At 33.9% G+C, this 6,483-nt stretch overlaps 1 pseudogene; it reads left to right on the forward strand.

Moving 5' to 3' along the window:
• Nucleotides 1-6,254, forward strand: part of LOC106338508 — a 12,144-nt pseudogene extending 5,890 nt beyond the window's left edge.
• The last annotated feature ends 229 nt before the right edge of the window (nt 6,255-6,483 follow it).

Raw genomic sequence — 6,483 nt, forward strand, 5'->3', positions numbered from 1 at the left:
ATCTTTGAGACTCTCAATAAGATGATGGAGTATAATTAATATTGCACTCTATCTATCTTTCTCAATTGCATTATTGCCCTCGGTGATACATTCACCGAGTCCCTTGGATTTTAAGATGATCTTAGCATCAAGTGCCCATTGCAAGTAATTATCTCCAGAGAGAAATAGGGCAGCAAAATCCAAGTTGTTGATTTTCGACATCTGAAATCATATGTTTAATAATTTAGATTTAAAAGTGTTCAAGCGAATGCAATCAATATGCTCAAGTAATCTGGATTCTAGGTATTATGCAAATAGGTCATTCGTATATGATGCATACATGTTCAATCTTAGCATTCAGATTCTATATGCAATCAGTTCGTACTATTATGCATGCATGATGCAAACAAGCCGCACGGCTACAATCTTAGCAAACGGTTTCAATGCAATCAATACAATGGTTATTCGCTTTCAATCTTAGCAAATGGTTTTCTAAGAGTCCAATGTGTAATTGCAATCAAACAGTCGAGCAATGCAACAATTAGGGTTCATTTGAGAATGTATAAAAACTATCAATACTAGCCGGATCATTATCATGACGAGAATGCATAAATCATTTAACCTAGCAAGCGATTTCTATTTCAAAGCATTCGGTTTTAATCAATCAAACAAGATAGTATTCAATTTTAATTTCAAGACATTAGGGTTTCGATCAAACAATCAATACGACTTCAATTTGAAAATCATTCAATCGGTTTTATCAATTCAAACAACCAAATTCAAGAATGAGATTATCAATCCTAGCAATCGATTTCTATGTGATCAAATTCAATACGGTTTTAATTAATCAAGGCTAGCATACTATATCCAAACATACAATCATTCAAACAATCAATTTCGATTCAAAGCATTAGATTAGGGTTTCGATTTTAATTCATTCAATCAATCCATTTGATTTTGAACTTTATAAAATCGTATGTGTTTTAGTATTAGGGTTTTAAATAAAATTGATTTCATGCATTCATGCAATAGGCATGTATGTGGCTAGGATCATGGATATTAGGGTTTCGATTTTGATCTTAGATCATTGGGGTTTTGAGATTCAAAACCATTAAAGTTTCGATTTTAATTGATCAAACAATGAATCTCGATTAGGGTTTGGGGTATCAAACTTAGGATTATGAGCTTCGATTTACTCATTGGGGTTTTGATCTATTACCCTATGGTTTTGATTTCAACATTATATCATACTATTAGGGTTTGTAGTTTTTATGGTTTCGATTCTTATCAAACAATCAAATTCGATTATGGGTTCTCTTTAAGGTTTCAAATTACCTTAACCTCAAGTAGGGTTGAATGGACCACCAAAGAGATGAACCGCGAGCTGGAACTGATCGGAACGCGTGCTGATGTTGTCGCGAGCTGTCTGATTGCTGAGATTGGGAACGCGAGCTGTCCAACGTGCTGATCGGGTCGCGAGCTGTCTGAGATCGTCTTGTTTGCGAGCTGAGGTTGAACAAGCCGAGATCGTCTGAGCTAGGATCAGGAACGCCTTGAGCTGAAGCTGATCCGGAACAGATTGCAAACAAGGATCGGGATGTAAGGTTTCGTGATCGGGATTAGGATGGTTCGCCGGTAAGGATGTTCGCCGATTAGGTTAGGGTTTTAGGCGGTTTGTTTTAGCTTAGGGATTTAGATTCTATCGTGCTGATAAGGAGCCATTTATATATAGAAAATTACACCGTCATAGAATAATGGAAAGATTAAAGAAAGAAAATACAAATATGGAAAGAGTACAAATCATAATCTAATAACGAAAAGGAAAGATGACGATTATCTCTCTCTTTCTCTAGCATTGGGTCGGTTATGAACCAGACCGATTATGGACATCCACAATATGATTTATAACAAAAAAGGTTTATAAAAGAGACTCTTTATAAAAAAAGTAAAAGATAAAACCTGATTAACAGAAAACAAGTGAAGAAGGCATCATATCCTATCAAAGTAAGCATCCTCCATAATCTGCGGAAAAAAAAATAGAATAATTAAGACATGTTGAGATCTTCTAAATGACAGGATATTACATTTTATCGGTTAGCACAAATTTACAATTAGGTTTATATAATTTTTTTCCTAAAAACTTTGGAAAAATTAGATGTTTTGATAAAAACGTTTTTCTGTTTTTTTTCTTTGCCAAAAATATCAGAAAAATGGACTTTATTTTTATAATTGCTAGAATGATTAGGAAAAACTTAGTGATAATAAGTGTTAAAGCAAACAAAACATAATGTCTCTAACGATCTTTTTTTTTTGAGCATTTTGTTTATCTCTAACCATCTAGTGACATGATATTACATTTTATTTGTTAGCGCAAATTTACAATTAGGTTTCCATGATCAGACTAGTTATATAAACATTTTCCTAAAAACTTTGAAAAAGTTATAAGTCTTAAGAAAGAAAAAAAACTTTTTGGTTTCTATCTTTTTAAAACAAGTATTTGACAAAAAAAAAGATTATAAAAACCATGTTTGGCGGAATGAAAAAAAAACAGAAAATTAAAAAGAGGTTTATAAAAGAGACTCTTTATAAAAAAGTAAAAGATAAAACCTGATTAACAGAAAACAAGTGAAGAAGGCATCATATCCGATCAAAGTAAGCATCCTTCACAATCTGCGAAAAAATAAATTAGTGGATACAGTCTACTAAGTACACGTTCCTTCAATAATTGTGGGAATCTCAAGACCCTCAAGCTTTTAAACATGGTCCTCATTCGGGTTAGTGCCATTTGCAGCGTTTTGGAAGCTTGCTCCTCCCTCGAGGTGATTGTGTTGCAAATCGCTTTCTTAACCGGACATGGTGGGTTGAAGATCGAGAACAAAAATTTAAAGTTCTTGCAAGTGACTTTCCCTTACTATGTTGAGAGGTTCGAAGTGAATGCACCCAGTCAAGATGTTCTAGACATCAGGGATATCAAATGTGAGAGCAAGAATAACTTCATCCTCACTGCTCCGAACATCCAGTTTAACAGAAACCATTGGGTTTCTAGGTGTGTTTATCGTCCTCACATCAGCTATAATGTATCAGAACTTGTTCAGGTACACACTTAATACTTTTTTTATTAAAAAGATATTCTATTACTCAAATTTAAAGTGGGTTTGGAAACTATAACCTAAAAAACAATCAATAAAAAAAACAAATTACAACCATATGTGGTTATATATATATATATGTATATATATTTTTGACATGTATGATGTATATGAATCATAGGAGACAAGAAACATTTGGCATGAGCTCCTGGTGAGTGACTTTCATGGTATGACGACAAAGCATGGCCGCATGGAACTTTATCGGTGATTGTAGACATGACTAGTCCTACAGAAGTGGAGATATTAAAAGAACGTTTGCTTATGTGGACTACTTAGGGCAACAATACCAGGGAAAGGTAAACGAAGTCGTTGAGGCCGTGGATATCATACTCCCTAGTGTTTGCTCCTTTTTATCTTGTTTCATTAAGCTTATGTAGTATAAGTTTCTCTTTTTCAAAGCTATTGGTTGGCTAGATATTAAGCTTGTCTCATTATATTTTCTAAAACTTTATGGTTGCAAAACCATTGTATGTTTATGTTTTTTAATTGAATGTTTTTTTTTCAAAAAAAAAAACAGTAACGGGGAGAAACCACCCAAGTTTCTAAGAAAATAAAAATAAAAGTATTTTAATGAAAATTTTCTGTTTTAATTTGTTTTAAATACTAAAACCAACTCAGAACTGACACATGTAAAACTCAAAAAGGTCCGGTGCAGAGAACTTCTTCATATTATTTCACCTGTTTTTCCATTTTTTTTTTTAGTTCAAGATATTCTAGTTGAATACTCCCGTTGGACATGGCCTTACACAGGGAAAATGGTCTTTTTATACCCCAACGATTTGCGTCGTGCCTTTTTAGACTCAAACAAAACATAAGTGCAAAGTTATACCAGAACTGAAATTTTTTAAAAAATTTCGACCCAAACTTGACTCCGTTAAATGAAATCCTACCTTGACTAACTTATCGTTAGTCAACCGTTAAACCATGCTTAGTCGGATAAAGGAAAAGTGCCGATTTCAACCTGTACAATTTCGGTCGTGTCTTTTTAGACCTGAAAAATGAGTAAGTTCGATTTCATACACAAACTGAATAATAATTTGAATTTCATACCCAAACTGAACGATAGTCACTATAAGAAATCAATCATATAGCTACCGATTTTTCGTAGCTAAATAGAAAAATTTGTAGCTACAATGCAAAAGGCAACAGATTGGTACGGAATGGAATCGTGGCGTCAACGTCGATGCTAAACCTGATCTGTCGCCATTCTATAGCTTGGTAGCGACAAATTTTGCGAGAAAACTAGTTGTAGCTATTGGCGACTGCATGGCTACAAAGTGTTTTGTTGCTTAATAGCAACGGCATAGCTGCAGAGTGCTCTATTGCTAAATAGCTATGGAGTTTAGTACTATGTTTCTTTAGCTAAGTCGTAGCTATATAAATAAATAAAATTGATGCTAGCCGTTGCTAAATAGAACAATTATAGCAACCACTTATCTCTGGCCAATGTGTAGCTATTTAGCTATAGACCACCAATGGAATCTGTCTATAGGTATATAGCTACGGATTGGTACAGTTAGCCACATATTTAGCTACAAAGTTAAAATTATGTGTTTTGTCACTATATCTGTAGGTAAAAAAATTTGGCTACGAAAATGCCTTTGCCAACCCGTAGCTAATTTAATGAATTCATGTAGTGAGTTTGAATTTCATAAAAAAACTACTCTGACTAACGTTTGGTTAGTCCACCATTATTTTTGAGCGTGTCAGTGTCTAGGCAGAGATGACATGTCGAGAGAGAGTTTAAACGACGTCGTTTTAGCTAAAATAGTAAAATTTTGTCACTTGGAGGGCCGAACCCACGCCAGACACAGACAAGTGAATTAAACGAACACTTTACCATCAGGTCAGTAACTTTTGTCATATTTACATATATACTAATTTATATCTACTTACATGTTACACCATTGTTTTACTTCTTCTCGATACTAGGTTTGCTCACAGATTCGTCGCGGATCAATCCCTGATCAAATGGATTCGATTTCTTGGGCTTGATAATGCCTCTGTTCATGCTAATCCATTTTAGACAAAGAAACTAATCTCCTCTCTTGTCTACCTGTTATAGCCGGAGCTAATCTTTTTGGCTCCCAACGTTACATTCTTATGTGATTTTAAAATGTTCATTACTATCAAAAATAGAACTTCCTAAAGACTGAAACTTCTGAAATTAGCAACTGACAGAGAGATATAGCCACATGGAGAAGAAGCTAGTGATTTCTTTACTTGTTTTGGTACCTATATAATTTAGTATATATGTAGATTTTACAAAATTTGTCTTAGTCCAGTGGTTTAATGCTCAGTTTAGGGCTTCTCTAGGTGTGGGTTTGAGTCATAGTGAGTGTTTTTTAATTAGTTTAGTTAAAGGTTGACTAACCAAACATTAGTCAAAGTAGTTTTTATGTTAATTTTAAAGTTCGGGTATGAAATTCATATTATTGTTTAGTTTGGGTATGAAATCACACTCGCTCATTTCCAGGTCTGAAAAGGCACGACAAAATTGTCCAGGTTGAAATCAGCACTTTTTCCTTATCCGACTAAGCATGGTTTAACGGCCAAGGTAGGATTTCATGTTACGGAGTCAAGTTTGGGTTGAATTTTTGTAAAAAAATCTCAGTTCAGGAATGATTTCGCACTTATGTTTTGTTTGGGTCTAAAAAGGCACGACGCAAATTGTTGGGGTCCAAAAAAGGCCCTTTTCCCGCCTTACACAATGATATAGCCTGAGATTTTGTTCAAGGTATATATTCATGTCATGGCTATATTCTCATTAATTGAATAAAATTTGTGATCACTTCTCTCACTGATTTTATCATATTTTTGTTTAAGAACAACAATGCTCCTAGAGAAGAAGGTGAATGCTCTAATGAGAGATTGTGGGAGGATGCAAACCCGTTTCCAAACGCTGATTTTTGCGTTTATAAGGTGTGGATGTATAACTTTAATGGTTCCAGTAAGGAAGAGTTTACGTTTGCTTCACGTTTTGTGATGCAAAAGACTGTGATGATGAAGATGATGATCGAGACCTCGTCGTATCCACCGATGAAGAAGTTAGAGGTAGAAGCAGATGTTGCCAAGCTAATGGAACTTCCTAAAGATAATGAAGATTTTAGTACTGAGTGCTTCTGATGAAAACTATGATATATATTATTTTTTCTTTGTTAATGTAAGGATTATATATATGGTTTTGAATTTTGAATTATTGTTTTCAGAATTTATGTGACAAAGGATCTTGATGTTTGAAATTTTACTTAGTCTTAATATACAGAGAAATTTCCTATGATAGACCTAAAAAGATTTTTGTCATAAATATGGACTTTAAAAATAAAAATGACCCAAATAGACTTAAATGTTTTAT

Source organism: Brassica oleracea, chromosome C4 (genome assembly GCF_000695525.1).
Source record: "Brassica oleracea var. oleracea cultivar TO1000 chromosome C4, BOL, whole genome shotgun sequence".
NCBI lineage: Eukaryota > Viridiplantae > Streptophyta > Magnoliopsida > Brassicales > Brassicaceae > Brassica > Brassica oleracea.